The sequence below is a fragment of the Canis lupus genome, chromosome 34, assembly GCF_011100685.1.
Source record: "Canis lupus familiaris isolate Mischka breed German Shepherd chromosome 34, alternate assembly UU_Cfam_GSD_1.0, whole genome shotgun sequence".
In the NCBI taxonomy this organism is placed as follows: Eukaryota; Metazoa; Chordata; class Mammalia; order Carnivora; family Canidae; genus Canis; species Canis lupus.
Window position 1 is genome coordinate 36,338,128 of NC_049255.1, and position 20,485 is coordinate 36,358,612.

General features: G+C 45.7%; 1 protein-coding gene across 3 annotated transcripts in view; it reads right to left on the reverse strand.

The window, feature by feature from the left end:
• Positions 1-20,485, reverse strand: part of PLD1 (phospholipase D1) — a 204,828-nt gene that overhangs the window by 172,175 nt on the left and 12,168 nt on the right. Inside the window, exon 1 of one of the 3 annotated variants that reach the window (XM_038583903.1) lies at positions 9,900-10,135. The exons of the other annotated variants lie outside the window; for them this stretch is intronic. The gene's annotated coding sequence lies outside the window, so the exon portion shown is untranslated. Of the gene's footprint in view, positions 1-9,899; positions 10,136-20,485 lie in introns of those variants that run through there. 3 annotated transcript variants of the gene reach the window in all.

Sequence of the window (20,485 nt, forward strand, 5' to 3'; positions counted from 1 at the left end):
GACCCAAGAGGATTTTCTGATGTGAGCTGTCCATCCTCTGTATGGGATGTAAAAGAAAAAGAGGTGTCAAGGAACACTCTAACTATGACATATAAAGCAACAGAGAGAAAAGTCCAGTTACTGAGCTGGGACTACTGTGGGTGGTGGAGAGTAAGGAGGAGTAGAATGTTTTAGAGGCAAATCAAGAGCTCCATTTTGCATGGATTAAGTGTGATATACTTCGTTTTTTAGGGGTTTTTTTTTAAGATTTTATTTATTTTATTTATAGAGAGAGCACACAAGTGGAGGGAGGGAGAGAAAGAGAGGGAGAAAGAGATTCGCAAGCAGACTCTGCACTAAGCATGGAGCCTGACATGGGGCTCTATCTCATGACCCCAACCAAGATCATGACCTGAGCTGAAATCAAGAGTCAGATGCTTAACTGACTGAGCCTACCCACGTGTCCCTAATATCATCTTTTAGATACCCAAATGAGGATCAGTAGAATGTTGGATATAGTCGTCTGGGGTTTGGATATAGAAGTCTGGGATTCTGAACTGAGTTATAAAATTGGCCTTAAATAACATATTTATTTATACCATGTGACTGAGAATGGATAAAGCACAGAAGGCTAAGGACTGAGGCTCGAGGCCCTCTAACATCTAAATGTTAGGAAGAAGAGAAGAATACAGCAAAGGAGGCCAAAAGAGAGCCGATGAGAAAGCATGGAAAAACATGATGATTCAGAAGCCAGGTGAACAAAATGCTTCAACTCTACAGTGATCAGTTACATCAAAGGCAGCTGAGAAATAAACAGGAAGACTGAACTTGCCATTAGACACACCAACAGAGGACATTGGTGATGGGACGAGTGGTTCTAGGGGACCTGGTCACAAGAACCCACATGGAGTGAGTTCAAATGAGAATGTGACTACAAGACATTGCTGAGAGAAATTGATGACCTAAATAAGTGGATATACCATGTTCATAGATTAAAAACTAAATACTGTTCAGATGTCAGTTCTCCACAAAATGATCTGATCTAACAATCCTAATCACAAACATCTCTCTGGACTTTTCTGTAGAAATTGACAAGCTGGTGCTAAATTGTGTCTAGAAATGCAAATGGCCTAGAAGAGCCAAAGCAATTATAAAAAATAAGACCAAAGTTGGAGGGTTTATACTATCTGACTTTAAGATTTTGACTAGTAAGTCTATAGTAATCAAGACAGTGTAATACTGACATGGAATCAACAGAGCAACAGGATAGAACCGAGAGCTCAAGAACAGACCCACACTTACATGGGCATTTCAATTTTCACAAATCAACAAAAAAATCCAATAAAGAAATGATCTGTAACTGATGCTAAAATAACTAAATTCCTGTGTGACAAAAAATAAATTAATAAATCTCAACCCCCAATCTTATACACAAAACTTAATTTCAGGGGCACCTGGGCGGCTCAGTCAGTTAAGCATCTGTCTTCAGCTCAGGTCACAATCCCAGGTTCCTGGGATCAAGCCCCGCGTGGGGCTCCCTCTCAGCAGGGAGTCTGCTACTCTCTCTCTCTCCCTCTGCCATTCCCCCCACTGGTGCTCTATGGTTCTGTATCTCTCTGTCAAGTAAATAAATATTTTTTAAAAATTAATTTCAGATGGATCATAACCCTAAATGTAAATGTTAAAACTGTAAAGCTTTCAGAAATGACACAGAAAGCAATAAACAAAAAATTAGACTTCATCAAAGTTAAAAATTTCTGTTCACCGAAAAGCACCTCGGTGTCTCAGTGGGTTGAGCATCTGCCTTTGACTCAGGTCATGATCCCGGAGTCCCAAGACCGAGCCTTGCATCATAGTCCCTGCTTAGTAGGGAATCTGCTTCTCCCTCTCCCTCTGCTCCTCCCCCCACTCACGCTCTCTTTCTCCCTCATTCTCTCTCTCAAATAAGTAAATAAAATCTTTAAGGAAAAAAAAAAGATGCCATTAAGAAAACAAATAGGTAAATCACAGCCTGGAAGAAAATAAATATAAATCATATATCCGACGAAGGACTATAGTTCAATAAAAAGAGAGCAAAAGATTTGATGGGACATTTCACAGAGGAAGATTAGTAAGCACATGAAAAGATGCCTAATGTTAATATTTATCAAAGAAATTTAAATAAAAAGCACAGTAAGATATCGCTACATACATAAGCACCAGAGTGGACAAAATCAGACGCTGGCAAGAATATAGGACAATCAGAATTCTCATATACTTATTGGTCCGCATATAAAATGATACAACCATTTTAGAAACAGTTCTGGCAGTTTCTTATAGAACTAAACATATACCTACCCCGTAACCAAATCATTTCATGCCGAAGTATTTAGTCAAAAGGAAACACATATCCGCAAAAGGACTTTTATGTTTGCTCATAGTAAGTTTTTCATAACAGCTCAAACCTGAAAGAGCTCAGGTGTCCATCAACAGGAAAATGAAAAACAAACAGTGATATGGCCAATGGAATGATGCTTAGCAAAAGGCAGGCACGAAAAATGTACATGATATGGATGAGTCTCAAAAATAAATGCTCAGTGAGCAAATTTGCCAAAAAGAGTACCTACTAGAGCACGAGGGAGCTTTCTGTGCTGATGGCCATATTCCATCCCTGGATAAGGGTTGGATCGCAGAGGTGGGTGTGCATTCATCAGAATTCTGAGGGGTTCACTCAAGATTTGTGCATTTCAGTGTAATTTCACCTCAAAAGAGAAAATAACTATAAACACTGAACTCCACTTAATAATATGCACACTGAAGTGTTTAGGAAAGAATGCACTGATGCCTGCAACTTAGTTTAAAACATATCCAAGCAGGGGCACCTGGGTGACTCAGTGGCTAAGCGTCTGCCTTGGCTCAGATAATACAAGAATTTGGAATTAATTAATTAATGAAAAAACGAGATAAAGGGGTTTTATTTTTAGATAAAGGTTTTTATTTAAAAAAATGTATTAGGGGCATCTGGGTGACTCAGTGGTTGAGCGTCTGCCTCTGGCTCAGGGCGTGATCCTGGGGTCCTGGGATCGAGTCCCACATGGGGCTCCCTGCATGGAGCCTGCTTCTCCCTCTGCCTGTGTCTCTGCCTCTCTCTGTGTGTATCTCTCATGAATAAATAAAAAAAATCTTTTTAAAAATAAATAAAATGTATCAGACATAAGATGGATTGATGCAAGGATAGGGGTATGGGTCGATGGCAAGATATGCATTACAGCAATAAGACAAAACATTAGTTGCAGAGTCTAAGTGGTGGTTACAGGGATATTCACTTTAAAAATCTTTCAACTTTGCTGTATGTTCAAAAATGTTCATAAAACGCTGGGAAGAGAGTAAAAGGTAGGGAATTGCAGACAGCAAGAGCAGACAACTCCCTCATCAAACAAGTTTTGCTCTAAAGAGGAACAGAGAGAGCACCAGGGTGGCACAGTCAGCCAAGCATCCAAGTCTTGTTTTCGGCTCAGGGCCTGATGTCAGGGTTGTGCGATTGATGCCCCCAGTCGGGCATCATGCTCAACGTGGAGTCTGCTTAAGATTCTCTCTCTCTCCTCTCTCCCTCTCTCTCTCTCTCTCTCTCTCTCTCTCCTCCTTGGCCCCTCTCCCACCCACCCCCCTCTCTAAAATAAGCAAATCTTAAAAAAAAAAATAAAGAGGAACAGAGAAGTGGGGCAAAGCTGGTGGATTCAAAGGGGTATCAAAGGATTCAAAGGGGTATCTTTGAGGAAGAGAGATATTATAGAATGTTCGAATAGTAAGAATGACCCGGTGAATAGAGGAACACGGACGAAGCTAGTAGGAGAATCCTGCAGAAACCAAGTTCTGAACAGGCAAGAGCACCAGACCCGGTGGGTCGGAGGTAGTGGACCTCGGCCAGGAGCACACACAGCTCATCCACGGAAAAGAGCGCAGCTCTGGGGGACACAGGTATGTGTGAAGGCAGGAGGATGTGGCAGGGGGGAGAGGAGGTGCTCCTCTTCTCGCTGCTTCTAGTTTCCTAGTGAAAAAAGCAGCAGGATCATTAGCAGAGAGCGAGACAGACAGACAGACAGACAGGAGGAGATAGTAGAGGTTTGAGCAAAGAGGCAAAGGTGTGAAGCAGTCAGAAAGGGAAAGAACGAACGTGGTAGGATTGCCAGAGAGCGCTGAGCGTCCCTGGAGAGGGTGGAGGGATGGAGTTTGGGTCACCAGAGGTGTGTGCGCGCATGTCCCAGGTATGCTCAGCTGTTTGGAGCAGAGTTGTGCCTGCAGAACCCTGATTTTCACCAACACTGGGTTTTGCAGGAGAGTAAGCGAGGAGCGAGGTAACACAACGGACCATAGATGAAAAGGTGAGTAGAAGGGGCTTTGACAGAAAGCAAAAAGGTAGCAGTCAAGGGCTGGACGTAAAAAGCATTGATCTGGCGAGGTCAGGAGTGAGCAGAAAAGCTGGTGGACGGAGGAGCTGGGATTTGGACCCAGATGGCCTTCTCCTACGTCCACCTGGAACACCCTTCGGCACCTTCAGCCCTCCAGCCTCTGTAATTCTCTGTGCTTGGACAGGGTATGTACCAATTTGGTCTTTTTTAAAGACTCTTTGGGACTATTTGCCCTCGTTTGCTCAAAAAAATAATTTTTGTAGAAGTGTTCTCTATTTTCGTGGAATGGGAAATACAAGACGGAGTTGGTATGATTTTTCATCATGACAAACTGGCTGTGAGAGAAACATTTATTCTCCCACACGTGCCTTCAGGCCTTGTATTCCCTACTCCTAAGAGGAATGAGTTGCTGCTTGGAACAAAGCAAATAGGACATTAGAAGGATTTGAAGGAACTAGACTCAAAGTAATTATTTCAAAAGAACTTATTTTAAAAACAGTTAAACCCTGGGGCGCGTGGGTGGCTCAATCAGTTAAGGATCTAACTCTTGGTTTCAGCTCAGGTCATGATCTCGGGGTTGTGGGCTGGAGCCTGGGTCAGATTCCACACTCAGGGGGGTCTGCTTGGGATTCTCTCTCTCTCTCTCCCTTCTCTGCCCCTCCCCTCATTCACACTTGCACGCTCTCCAATAAATAAATATTTTAAAAAGAATTTAAACATTAAGTCACCTCACTCTCAAGAAGAAAAACAAAAAAGGATGCCACGACTCTTTCAGGCCTTTAGAATTTTAGACGGACTTTTCATTGGGTATTTGAGAGACTGTTTTAGGGTACCACACGTTCACTGGCATTTAAGCACTCACTATAGGAATTATTCCGGATTCCGCAGCCCAGCCTCCTGCTCTTCAAGTCCAGGCCATAACCACACCCCCTGCACAAACATCATGTCCCAGGCAGGTGAACTGCCCCCTTCCTCCTACAAGAGCCCCCCAGCCTCACCCCTGACCTTCTGATCTCACTGTTCCCTCCATCTAGTCCATCCCTTCCACCTGCACCATCTCTGCCCATGCACATCCTCTCATCCTCCAGGTTCCGGCTCAAACACAGACTCCAAGCCAACAGTCACCACACTCCTCTGGAGCTGCCAAAGCTCTACATCGGCCCCTCTTCAGATGTCTATCCAGTTGCCCCTGGTATCAGCTATTGGGGGCAACAGAATCTAAACCCCACTCCTTACAGCAAATCGTCTTTCAATCTGGAACTCTCCCATGATTTATCTTTGTATCGGACTCAGAATGCCTCACACAGTGCCTGACGTAAAAATTAATCAATAAACAGCTGCTGAGGTCATGATCTCAGGATTCTGGGATCGAGCCCTGAATCAGGGGTCTGCTTGTCCTTCTTCCTCTGTCCCTCTCCCCCCTCCCCGCCCAATTCATGCTCACTCTCTCTTCTCTCAGATAAATAAATAAAACCTTAAAAAAAATAAACATCTGTTGACAGGACAAACATAGAGGAACCAATAGGAAAAAAGTTCAACACAATAGAAGGTGTACCTATTTTAAGCTCAGCATTCTGTGTCTGACAGTAACTCAGAGCTCCAGATTGTTTAGTCATGGGTTATCGCCAGAGTATCCTCCAAAAAGTTCACCCCAACTTAAATGCCCATCGTGAAATTCTAGCAATTTATGTATGTGCCCTACCTGTATACTAGCGCCGTCTAACAAATACATGGTGCGAAACATGAATGTGAACCATATATATCATTTAAAATTTTCTAGTAGTCACATTAAAAAGTGAAAGAAACAAGTGAAAACAATGACATTTTATTTTACCAAATTTATCCAAAATACTATGTGATTTCAACATACGATTCATATAAAAATTATTAAGGAAATATTTTACATTTCTTTTGTACTCCGTCTTAGAAACCTAAGGTGCTTTTTACACTTAGAGCACATTTCAGTTTGGACTGGCCACATTTCTGGTGCTAAATAGCCACACGTACCCATATCAAGCCAGACAGCACAGATCTAGAAGGTCCTTAAGGATGGAGGCTAGTAAAAAAAAAAAAAAAAAAAGAAAGAAAGAAAAAAAAAGAAAAAGGATGGAGGCTAGTTCTTTCAGCCCTATATACTCCACAGTGATTTATATGCCACAAGCATGTAAAACCAAGTGTGTAAAAGCACCAAGCATCACACTTGCTGCACAGAAAGCGTTCAATAGGCTGCTGGCTCCCTTTTTCCCTAACACGCAACAGACACTCCATAAATGTCCTCTAGGATTAAACTTCCAGGGTGGAAATGGTGCTTCACGATTAAGGCCATCAGGCTCGCGTTGCTCTATACCCTCCAAGGACCCTTGTGACCTTAATGTGGTTTCACAGCACATTTTCCTGGTATGAGAATGTTTTACTCACCAATAAACTATCCGAACTACACAGAAATAATAGCTTCTTAAATAAAATTGTATCCTGGCCTTCATCAGTCTCCAGTGAGTTTGGCCTCTAGCAAATGTGTAGGGTTCATTCGCCCTGGGCTGAATTCATGAAAGTGGATCCAAGATTCGAGAAGCTAGAACCACGGGGGAGCCGACCTGAACCGGCTGGGCTGACTAACCCTCTGTTAATGCTTCAGGGGCTAATAAAGCAGCTGAGTGACCTAAGTGGTTGCTTGGGCCTTGAGTTCTCAAGGAATTAGAATAGGGGAAACAAATAAGAACCCTAAAAACATCTAACATAATTAACTATTATTTAAGAATTCAAAAGGCATTTCGGGATCTCGTTCACCCCAACCTCAAAGCAACATTATAATCATAAATTTATATTGGATGGTACCATAAAAATTGTAATTCGAGCATTCACGGTGTCTGAGCGTCTGTGATGCTTGATTACATGCTCAAATGCAAATGAACAAGTCTATTATATATACACATACATAACACATACTTAATACAAAGCTCAACCCCACAGAATTTCAAGTAGAACAGGTAATGAGGGAATTTCCCCACCAAGGCTGGTCTCTGGTGCAAACGTTCTAGCCAAGCAAATACATATCACAACACACGCATTGCCTTGTGGTTGTGTCTCATGCTAACCAACTCCCTTTATTAATAGGTCATCCTTGCTTTAAATCTTCCCTCCCCTGCCTGCCCGTTCTCAGTTCCCTGTCCATTCCCCCAGTGCACTGATGCAGCATTCACTGGACAGTCACCAGGGTGCACATCTCCAGCAGCATGCTGGGCACCCAGCACACGACAGACAATGAGAAAATGTGGTCGTGGCCCCGGGGAAGCTTACAGTTGAATTCTCAGTCACTGCTCCTTCCTGCCTTCCCACTGCTAGCTTCCCTCTGAGCCGCCCAAGGCTGCAGGCCTGCGCAGAAGTACCCGCTAAGAGGAGCCTGGCTGGGGTTTTACGGACCCGGCACCATAAATCAGGCTGTCTGGTGACTTTCCTTCCTTAGGATATGGTCAGCTGTGTTCAACACAGACTTTCCCACTGAGTTATGCTGACACGGTCTACCTGCACTGGGTATTTCTCCCCTTTTTTCTTAAGATCAAATTACTTTCTATTGGCAATTCCTGCCGGTTGGTTTTGGTTTATTATTATTATTAAATAAATACCTGGGTGCCCCCAAGTGGGTGAAGCTTCTCTCACACCTCAAGAGCTGACTATACAAAATGCAGCACCCAAGAAACACCCCACAACCATTCTATTAACCTAAGTGTGAAGGTTATGAATTTATGCACCAGGAAAGGGATCTAGAGTGTATTTGTCTGTGCTATAATTTATTTGATGTCAACATGCCCAGAAAATAAAATTAAGGATATTTCCCCCTTTTTAATGCTCATGGTATGGTGTTCCTGTTCACGGTGTTTAATGTTCAGGGTGTGGGGTGTTGGGGCAGGGCCGGGGTGGGAAGCAGTGGCAGTTCCAGTATAAACAAGGCAGGCTGACGCAGGGTGAGGGCAGATAGCTCCTATGAAGCACCACATTCATCGCGCCCAGATTCTCACTGGAGAAAACGAACTATCTTTCTTCTCATTATCTAATGATATTCAGATAATACAAGAATTAATTAGAATGAAACAAAAAGAGAAAAAGCGTTTTCTTTTAAATAAATACATTAGGGACACCTGAGTGGCTCAGGGGTTGAGCATCTGCCTCTGGCTCAGGTCGTGATCCTAGAGTCCCAGGATCGAGTCCCACATGGGGCTCGCTGCATGGAGCCTGCTTCTCCCTCTGCCTGTGTCTCTGCCTCTCTCTCTCTCTCTGTCTCATGAATAAATAAAACCTTAAAAAAAAAATTAGCACTGTCAGCCTGAAGAACAAAAGCAACCCGTGTTTGTGGGTTCACCTGCACTTTCCTCCCTGTGAGAACCAGAAGCAGGCCTGTGACCAGAGGAGATGGGTGATAGGAAAGGAGGGCCCGATTAGCAGCGGCAGGGAACCAGGCCAGGGCCCCAGGCTGCCCACCAGGGAGGCGGAGGCGTGAACCCCCCCTTAGCACCCAGGACTCCCAGCCCCTCATCCAGCCCAGTTCATTCAGTTAGCACGTCACTGAGCCCAACAGCTTGCTTCTGCTTTTCCAAAGGCCCACCTCTCACTAATTTCCCAAATAAAACCCAAAACCAACAAAGATCTGCAAAAATCTGCAGCAGCAGATAGCCCGGAGTAACACATTCTTTATTACACATTCTTGGAGTTGTTCTAAGCAGCTCTGTGCGTCTCCCGAGCACTGACCCGGGCACGTTCGGTCGGAGCCACGATGCAGCTCGGCTCAGGGCCAGGCCGAACAGCTGGGGCACACCTGCTGCTGCGGCTCTCCGCGCTGACACACTCGTCACTGCGCAAGACACCGGCGCTTACCGGACTCCCGTTGATGCGCTTCTACGGCCAAGGGCGGTGATGTGCGTGCCCCTAAATTGTTCCTGGCCGTTACTGGGGTCAGGCTGCACCAGTGGGTGCTTGTCTGAATTGCACTTCTTGTTCCAGCATCTACCGGATACCCACTCTCCGCTACGCCGTCCGCCAAGCACAGAGGACTCAGAGTTCAATGGGACACACGCTGTCCTCCTAAAGCGGGCGATCTCATGGAGGAGGCTGCCTGTGTGGCCCTACAACCAAAATCTACTGTGCACCATCACAGCTGTGCATGAAAGGATTGTGCAAACACGGAGCGGGGACAGAAGTGGTTCAGCCCACAGGGAAAACGGGTGGTCAGGGAAGACCCCAGAAAGGCACAGGAGGTTCTAGGTCTAAGTGGACAAGGGAGGAAGGGCATCCTGCTCAAAGCACCCTAGAGCCGCAGAGCACATGGCATGCTGGGCACCGAGAGTCCTGGGATGGGGCAAGAGAGAGAGAGGCACAGAGAGGATGGGAGTATGAAACCACATGGAGAAAGGTCTTGCTTTGGCCTAAATGCTTGTGCCTCCCCACCCCCGCCCCCCAGAAGGCCTATGTTGAAATCATAACCACCGGAGATAATGGAATGAGGAGGCGGGACCTCTGGGAGGTTCTCAAGGTCCATACCTTTTTTGTTTCAGATCCTGCACTCGTGCAGCAGCAAGTCCTCATTAGCACCGTGGGCCAGACTCGGTACCAGACGCCGCACTGGGGCGAGCTCAGCACGAGACATCTGCTCTCCTGCGGCCCTGACTGCACACAGCAGTGGGGGGCCAGGCTGCAATAACAGCCCGCACCCCAGAGCTCCGGAGAAACAGCAGAGCGAGCGGAGGCGCAGGACAGGGCTCCGGGTCCAGAGCCGGTCAGGGAAGGCCTCTCCGACAGGTGATGTGGAAGGAGAGGATAGGAAGGAAGTGAGGACACAAACCACACCACATGTGTCATTTCTCACTGGTGGCAGCAACATTCACCACACTTCCCAGCATCTGTGGCCACTTCTTAGAAGACCTTAGTAGCTTTGCTCGCAGCTGCTGTCACACCAACCCCTAAGAAGACTTGGCTTTTTCGTGGAATGCTCAGATGGGTTCTCAAGACCTGTGGTCCCTTCCCTCCTGCAAATCCACAGTTATGGGGTCTCCACCCACCGGGTCTGCTGGCTCCAGTGGCTTCGTGCCTCCTGGGCCAGCAAGGACTTTACCAATCCCTCCGCTCACTTGACCACAAGGTTTCTGACAAAGTCTCATCGGGCTCTAGCTTCGCCCTGAGTAAAGTTTGATAAATCTCTGCTGAACAAGTGAATGAAAGCCCCAATTTTGAATTACATCTGAAGGAATAATAGACTTACATTTGGAAGAAAACCCCAGATGTGTATTCTTTCCACAAAACCAAGCCCGACCATTTGCAACTCTGCCCTCACCAAAAGTCACCAACTTCTGTGTTGAGGTGAATTTAGATCAGATAACAGAACTAAGTTTTTCAAATTCTTCACTGTCTTAAGATATTTCCATATTTAATATAAAAGAATATAACAGTTCTGGAATTAGTGGTGATTAATTCAAAACTGTGAAGATACGAAGAATCACTGAATTGCAGACTAAAAAGGTGAACTTCATAGTGTGTCAATCAAATCTCAATAGAGCCATTATTTTAAAAAAGAATATAGAGAACTCTTCCAATAAAAGATTAGTGAGCATCTGAGTCTCATCAGTAAAAACAAATTTGCAATGCTACTAATTTTTCCTTTAGCTACAAAGCTATTTTGGGCCTGAATAAAGAATGAAAGGCACCATTCACATCTCTATATACGGAAGACAGAAAAGCCACAGATGAGAAAAATAATTTGTGCTATTAAAAAAATTGGACATCTTGCCATAATAGTTTTAGAAGCAAATTTTAAGTTCTGTTAACTTTGATGAGCTCACATGGCTGATGAGCCTCAAAGCCCTTTACTGGCCTAACAAAAGCATGAAGAATAAGGTCTCAGCTATCTATGATAAATGGAGCGGGAAAACAGCAGAAAAAATTAAAATGCACATTGCCAGCCTCTTGTTAGCTACCAATGATATTATCAGTCCACTTTCTTCCAGAATATCAGAAATGAGGAAACACTGATCGGTCTTTACCGCAGCTCTCTCTGGACGGCCACTAAATCATGGTCTATGATGGCTTTGTGTGATGCGTCGACCTGGTGAGCCTGAACCACACGTCCCAGAATTAGCTTTCTTGTATGTTTTCAGGTTGGTGGTAAGGAATATTCTCTCCCCGGTCCCGGAGGAAGGAGGGGGGACAGCCACCTTTTTGCAGGACACACACACACACACACTTTCCCAGTTATTCAGTCAAATATAATTTAGTGCTGCTGTGAAGGGCCCTTGCAGATGTAATTAAGGTCTGTCATCAGTTGAATTTAGTCAAAAGAAAGATGAGGATACTGAATGGGACTGATGGAATTAGCTGAAAAGCTCTTAAAAAAAAAAAAAAAAAAAAGCTTAAACCCTCCCTGAATCCAGAGACTCCAAGCTTTAGCTCCTGCCCTTGGAGTTCCAGTCTGCTCATGATATACTCTTGACTGCTTGAATTTCAAAACTCTTATGGATTTCAAGCATGCTTAGCTAGCCCCACAACTGGGCAAGCCAATTCCTCACAATAAATCCCTTAAATCCCGATAACCTACTAGCTCGCCCTCCATGATAAACCCTGACTGGTTCATGATATTGGAGTTACTACTATTGAGAAGACAGAAGACATTGCAAGAGGAAGACCTCTTGGCATGGAATCATCCGGAAAGAAACTAAAGAACCTTACTCTCCCATGAGCTCTCTCCCAATCTCTTGCAGTAATGACCAGGAGACTGGGGGTGAATCAATTGTTCAAAAAATGAGATTTATAAATGAGAGGGAATTAAATACAATGCTGCAGCCAGGCCAATGTGCTTCAGCTTTGGCTAATGAGATGTAAATAGGAGTGATGGAACTCTGATGCAGGTCCTTGGGAGACCACAGACTCTTTTCTTCCCCCCTCTTCATCCAGTACAAGGTCTGGAGGCTCAGCAGCCATCCTGGTCAAGGGCCACCACCTGGACAGGGCAGATTGGAAAGCTGGAGTTGCCTGCAGCCATCAAGCTTCCAGACTGCTTTCACATGGCAAGCAAAGCCACGGGGGGTGGGGGGTGTCTCTGATACTGGTAGCTAAACACAATACCTAACTGACCCAAGGAGTTTTTTCTCTAGTTGTCCTCTTCCTGTAGCAGCAGACTAACACGTCCACGTTGATGCATTATAAGGAGCAGTGACATTTAATTCCCCCCAGTATTCCCCTGTGCATGGGGACACAGTGAGTGTTTAAGAGGATCAGAGCAGAGAAATCCACCTTTATTTCTCCATGCTTCTCCGCGTTGGCAAAAGGCTACAAAAAAGTCTCTACAGTCTGCAACATGTGTCCTCACAAAGCTGCTAACTTTGATTCCCATGGCATAGAATTTCATATGGCAAGCCTGTGGTCACATCCAAATCTACTTATTCGACAGATTTGCGATGTAGAAAACTCACTCTGCTACCCCTTTGGGCAGGGCTCTGTCTTTTCACGTTGGAGTCCTCTAATTTCTCCCAAACCAACAACCCTTAAACATGTCTGGGGTAGAGTTTTTTTTCGTTGAATGCAAAACCACATGGTCATTTCAAAGCCTAGACTTCAGCAGCACTGGGCTTTCTGGATGTTCAGGAACATAACCACCGAGAGCAGCACACACTTTTGGTGGTAACCTGGCCTGCTCGCACTCTCTTGTGTCCTTCTCTCATGGTGAAAAACCTGCCTGACACACCAGGCAGCTGACAACTGGGAGAGAGAGAGAGAGAGAAAAAAAAAATATATATATATATATATTAAATATAATCAGGCCTGTGACCAAGAGGAAAATGAAGTGATTAATATGGAAAACACAGCAAGAAACATCAAACAGGAAAAAAGAAAAAAGTTGACATTTCCCTTTAGCTTAAAGTAGGTTGGTTTACTCCCCACATGGACTATCATGGGGCCGGAGCAAAGTATGGACATGGTCACAGTCCATGAAAAAAAAAGTGAAAAAAGTGTCACTGTCTTCCTGACTCTGCATCATTTATGATACTGCAGATCATAAGAAGGAAGAAAGGAGGCCAGTTCGCATGATCACAAGTCTGAAAAAATAAACTTGGGAAACTGTCAGTGTGAACACACTGGGCCCCACTGTTCCACCATGTGTCTCAGCTCCATTGGGCCATTTCCTTCGGGTTCAGAGCTCCCCGGACATTCCTCCCTGTCCAGTCCTCGGGCCCCGAGCCCCTGACACTTTTCCTGAGCACAGGCCAATGTCTCTCATTCAACATCCTCACGGGAAGACCGTCTCGGTCGCGGCCTCACGGGCCTTTCTACTCTCAATGCCTCCGTTCATCTCCTCTCCAACATCCTGACCTGTTGCTCCACGGGCACCTCGTTTATCAAGTTCAAATCCGAGCACGATTAAAATCTGCCTCGCACCTCAAGTGCATCCTCTTTCCCTCTCCCACAGCCCAGGGCTCCCCCCTCTCCCACAGTCCAAGGTCTCTGCCCCCCGTACTCCACACCCAAGCTACTGGCTGCATGCACCCAGGGGCCGTGCCCACCCTTGGATCTACTTCACCTCATTTTTCTACTAAGAGTGGTGGAGGCTGATGACCCACAAATGAACTTCACCCACCCTGTGAGTGTGGATGGATTGGGGGGGGGGCTCCTGGCCTTGAGGCATTTATCTCCACGAGCTGATCTGCAAAGGCGGCAGGGGGTCTTCAGGCAGGGACACCTCTGTGGCTTCCAGGGGCCAAACCAGGACGAGGCAGAGGGGCTGTTTCCAGGCCCAGTTCCACAGCTGTGGGGACACGGAGAAGCCCATCTACCCCTGCCTCTCTGAGTCATGGAAAAACAACCCAGCAACTAACTTCAAGCTCCTGGACTCAGATTTATGCGAGGGGTCCCAGGTACACCCCTGATTCTGAAACCTTTCTAGAGCCTCCTCCCCCAGCTTTGCAAACTTAGGAAAATAAGGCCGTGGCTTCCTTGGCATGGATCCCATTCTCCCGGAAGGCACCCCACAGCTGTGGTGGGGGCAGGGCCTCAGTTTTCAATTCTTTTGGCCCAGGGTCATCAAGCAGAAGATCGGCGAGGACATGCGTTTTACACAGGTAAGAGCTCTGTAAGGCTCCAAGAGCACCTGCAGGAGACTTCAGTAAAAGTCATTTGAAGGCAGCCCTGTAAAATCTGCATCACCTCTATTAACCTGACTTCACCTGAACCCTCGTGCTGGCAGTGTGAAGACATTCCCCAAGTCTATCTTCTACTTTTCACCCCTACTCCGGCCCAGTTACTGTTTCCTTGCACGCCCTTTCAAAATATTTCTACAGCTGGCTACCAAGGTGATCTTCTAAAACTATAACTCTAGGAGTGGGCTGGGCTGACCCATCCCAGTTCCTGAGAACCCACTGGAAGTTTTCAAGAATTTTATTAGTTGGGGCCACCTGGGTGGCTCAGTGGTCAAGGGTCTGCCTTTGGCTCAGGGCGTGATCCCGGGGTCCTGGGATCGAGTCCCACGTTGGGCTCCCTGCAGGGAGCCTGCTTCTCCCTCTGCCTGTGTCCCTGCCTCTCTCTGTGTGTCTCTCTCATGACTAAATAAAATCTTTTTCTTTAAATGTTATCAGTTGTTAAACACACCAATTATGAAAAATTAAACTTACAGTGAAATAAATTAAACCCAAAGATAACAACTATTCAAGATCCACCACTTCTTTGCTACTTTAACACATTTTACTAATATCTGTGTCTTTGAGGCTATTTAGGGCTAATGTTGCCCATATGTGAAAATACTGTGAAAGGCGCTACTGGGCATCTACTCCCTGTAACTTGAAGTTGGCTGTAATGGGACAGTTTTCATAGGGAAACTGGCAATCCCCTATAAATCACAGTTTGATTTCTGTTTTGAGGATTGTCTAGGCTTAAAAAAACTGATGGACCAAATGTTAATAAAATACGGGGTGCCTATAGCAGATATATTGCAAAAAAAACGAAAAGCTGTGGAAATAATTCTCCTAATGCTGTCCGATTCACAAAGACGCTTCATGAACAAGTGAAGTTCTGGGCCGTGCCGTCGTCGTTTCACCTGACGGTACTCCCTACTGTAACAAGAGCGCATCAACCACCCGCTTTCATCCATTGCAACCATAGGTTGGCCATAAGTTCAAGAGTTCAGCAAAAACCAACAGAAACCTGTCAGAACCGGGGTGCCTCAGGCGGTTAGGAGTCTGCCTTTGTCTCAGGTCATGATCCCTAGGTCCTGGGAGGAAGCCCCACCCACACTGAGCTCTGCGTACTTGTGCACGCACGCACTCTCTCTTTCAAATGAATAAAATCTTTAAAAAAAAAATCTGTCAAATCAATCAGCTATGTGCACTTTACAATAAAGAAAGCTGTATGATTTATTATTTATGAATTGCGTGCTACACATCCATTATGTCAGGATAATTTATAGCACATGTAAGTGTGTGCATGCACACACACACACACACTCATTGTTTTCTGGAGAGTTGGCTGTTGAACCTTCCCGACAGGCCACTGTGCACCTCTGACTACATGGTTCCTCGGTTGCGAATCCCTCCAGAGCTCCCTAGTCCGCCGCCTTTTATGCTTTGCTTCAAATCCTCTCAAACTCACCTCAGAGTCCTGCCATTGGACGGCGGCCAGTCCCATGAACAATCCGGCCAGCTTCATCCACGTGCAACCTGACGGGGCCTCTTCAGCCCAGGCTTCCCTGGTACCGCTTCGTGAGGCGCCCACGGGGACCCCCCAGGAGCCAGGGATGCCCAACCTGAAAGAGTGGAGCTGCCCTTACCCAGCGGGAGATGAGCAGCAGACAAAGGTCCGCCCTTCCCCAGGTGAGCTGTGTTGAGAGACACCACATAAGACTCCTCCCGAGAGGAGGCCCCAAGCAAGCAACCGCGGCTCCTGCTCCCACTCCCTGGGCCTTCTCCTCTGCTCTCGCACAGAATCCCCAGTTAGGCCACCTCGTTCGAGACTTTCCCGTAGGATCTATCCTAGGCGCCTTAACTGAGCAGCAACTACCTTCTGGAACTGGGCCTCTGGCTAGCATGGCACGCCCTGGTCACAAAGGACACACATGCTCTCTCCCACTCTGATGCTCTGTTCCCCACTTGGGATTCTAAGGGTGTGCAAAGAGGTAGAAAATTCTATAATCTACTACAACCACGACCTCACAAATGAGGGAACTGAGGTCCAGAGTAGGAAAGCCTGGCCCAGGTGCCCAATGGCTAATTTAAGACAGAACTGAAAGCTCTCCTGGTTTTTACGGCCTTCTGCTTCCTAACGTGCCCAGGAATATCTATGTTCTAGTCCCGAAAAGTCTACTGAATTAACTGTTTCCTCTTTCAACCTCTCAAAATACCGGGATTTCCATTTCCCTTCAAACTACTGCTTTTTATTGCCTCAGCCTTTTTGTCTCTCACTAAAGAAACAGGGGAGGCCTGGGTGGCTCAGCGGTTGAGCGTCAGTCTTCAGTCCAGGGCGTGACCCCGGGGTCCTAGGATCGAGTCCCGCATCGGGCTGCCTGCATGGAGCCTGCTTCTCCCTCTGCCTGTGTCTCTGCCTCTCTCTGTGTGTGTCTCTCGTAAATAAATAAATAAAATCTTTCAAAAAAAAAAAGATAGTAATTGACTCTTTTACTCAGTGGTTCAACCCAGTTCCCCCAACATTTGCTGGCCACTTTACGTAGTCACTCGTGAGGAGTGCAGTGAGGAAGACAAAAATGATTAAGACACGTCCTTTACTCAGAAGGAGCTCATAATCCAGTGGATGAAAGAGAGGGTTGCGCAGAAATCTATCGATATATGCTGTGATTACTAGAATAGGAGAACAAGCCAAAAAGATTTCAAATATCTAGTTATTTGAAATATATACATAGAAATACACGCAGAAAATGTTCACGCGCATAATATATAAAATAGGAGGAACCGGGCAAGTCGACATTCTTAGAAAACTATAAGCAAAACTAAGTTCAAAGAGAATTCTATTTACAGGTGCAGGTATTTTAGGGCCAGTGAGTATCCAGGATCAAGCAGTCACATATATCGGTGCCTGTTACACACGGGCCATTTGCTTTTTACACAAATATATTCTGTAATGTTTCAGATAAGCAGCAACTGAAACATTGATTACCATCAAACAAAAAGCGACCTCTCAAAGCTCCTGGTCCGGGGCCCTGCTACAGAAACCAAGGTTCCAGGTGTTCGTTTTCTTAGCAAATCTGTTTCTCCTGCGGGATCCAGCCACTCTCATTCTTTCCCAATGACTTAGACTTGAATCCTCCACCCCTCTTGACCTTTCCATCTCCCTGTCCCCAAGCAACGCCCACACCTGTGGCTTCTGCGCAGACGCACCCATAACTGCATCCCTCCCACGCCCACGCTCTTCTTCAGCCCTTCCCGGTGTGGAGATTGGGCTGCCCCAATAGTTCCCGAAATCACTGTCTCTTTCCGAGTCCTTTGTCACGGCGCCGGAGCTGCTCTTCTTAAGCATGGCTCTGATCATGCTGTTCCCTTGCTGCCAACATTCCACAACCAAAAACATGTTTCGTTTCACTTCCCCGCTCCCTCATTCTCAATTCCATCTGCGTCTGGGTGTTCCTTTCCACCACACCACTATTCAGTCCACCCATGCTAGACTAGCCCCTGCTCCCACACACCCCCTGCACTCCCCCACTCATCAATAGATTGGGATGATGCCATCCCCCCCCCAAAGGTCCTACCTGTCAGGTCTTTAGCCACTCGCCAAGATCCTGCTCCACCTCTCCCTCTTCCATTGGGGCTTCTTAGATCTCCAGCTGTTCATTCATCTTTGGACCCACTTCTTCACACTCTGGTGCCCACTGCACATTATTTATACTTATTTCACAGCATTTAATCTTTGAATTGTGGTAACTGATGTGTCAGCTGAACCATTAGATCAGTGGTTCTCAAATCATGGTCCCCAAACCAGCAGCATCAGCATCATCTGGGAACTTGTTAGAAATGCAAATTTTCCGCCCAGCCCAGACCTACTGAATCAGAAACTCTAGGGTGAGGCCCAGCACTCCATTCTGATGAGCCCTCCGGGGGATTCCGGTGTGCAGTGGAGTGTGAGAACCACTGAACTAGACTGTGAATCCCGAGAGGGTAGTCACTAGGACTAGGTTAATGTATCCCAGCTCCAGAGGCAGGGCCTGAATCAGACAGGAAGTACTAGTGGAATTTCCAGAAATAAATTGCCAGAGTCTCACTAAGCCAGTTGCAGAGACGAAACCAGAACTCAGGTTACCATGAATATCAGGCCAGAGTTCCTTCCAGCATTGACCACAGCCTCTAATTGTGAATATAAGCCATTTAAAATCATGCATAAATAGCCGTGTGTAGTAGAAAATGCACTTAAATTACCTAAGAATGACAGATTGTACAATTAATAAGTCAGGGAATTTTCGGTCTGTAACTGCAAAAGGATGAACGAGTGGAGCTGGTCAAGCAGGCTTACTCAGAGATGCCCCGCTTATGTGAGATCCTGCGAGAACTGAAGGATAATCAGCCACTGCACTTGTGTTCCTCAAACGTCTCGCAGGACTATGAACAAGTAAATTATGCTCACAAATGGATTTAGAGGCAGACTCAGAAGGCTGCCTTTTTAAAAACATACCATACTGTAGCCTACTATCTTTCTTTTAAATGCAGATTTTTCTAAGTAAGCAGCTTTTGACCAAAACATCTGCAAATACCTTAAAAATGTGGAAAAAAGCTGGCATTTACTGATGTGAATAGGTTTTTACATGTCTCGCTTATTTATTTTGGGCCTCCTCTTTAAAACTGATGAAAGTTGGGCAAAATTTTTGAGAATTCATTCTTTTTTCTCTCAATCTTTGGAATCTTTAAGGGCTTACTACTCCTTACGTGCCATTCTTCCTTATGTTTTGTGAAGGCTGTCATGTGAGCCATCACATGGGAAAACCCATTTTTTCCATTCTTTCATGACTCATTTGTAAAACGACAGACAAATGGAAGTATCACTGACCCCTTAAAATGTGAAACCTAAAGAAACTTTAAAGGGAAGGGAAAAGTGCTCAGGCTACTGAGTCCAGGTTACGCTCCCCCACACATGTGTAAGTCTGTCCTTTTGTTGGACAATCAGCCACGGCAGGAAAGCGGGCTTGATCAGATCAAAGAGGACCAGTTAAATGCTGTGGGAGGCTTTGCAAAACTGAATGAGGGTGTGCTCAGTAAATTACGATCACTTAAACACCCGCCACTAACGTAATCCTAAACTCATTTTTGCAGCATTGAGCGGTGCATCTACATTTTGAAGAAAAGCAAGCCTCTGCTTTGGGAAACAATGTCCTCCAAGCCTAGCCTCTGATGAGAAGAGGGTCCAGGTTGGCTGGAGAGCCCAGAAGCTAATTCAGGACCTAAAGACCCTCGGTTCAGGTGGGGGGGAGGGCACCATCCTCCCTGCCCTGGGGCTCTGATACCTCCCTCGTACATCAGCTCTGAGGGGCGGCGTGAAGAGACTCCCAAGGCTAAAGAAGCCTAGGCCTTATCTGAAGCTATGGCTCTCCATCCCTGCCCCAGACCCAGCTTGGTTTGCGTGCTATGACAAAGAAGAGAAATTATATTCATTTCTGGTCATTCCTGCTCATTGAATATATGGTCATTTTAGTTATAGACAAATGTCAAGGCCTCTCCAGATCCTTGGCCCTAGGAAACGAACACATGAGGAAACTTGAACTACTACATAGAAGTCATCAGATTAAGGGTCTATGACTTAATCAATAATCAAATTAAATTGAGAGCAAAATCCTGGGTAGAATCAGAAGACATTAATATACACACCACTTCAATGAGAAAGAATGAGAACTGAATGTCTGATCTGGCTGTGTTAAAATAATTACAGTCAATTAAGTGAGGTGCTTATTCTTTATGCTTACCTTGTGCTTAATTATCATGCAATACAATAATGACTTCTCAACATGTTCTAAATTAATGCCGTTATTCTTGATTTGATTGCAACGGTAAATGCTTCATGCCTGTCTAGCCAGATGTCAAGGTCCAGCTGTGGTGTGGGCCTATCACTTAGTCCTACTGGGAACTGATTCACAGGCCCGGGTGCAGTTGGTCACT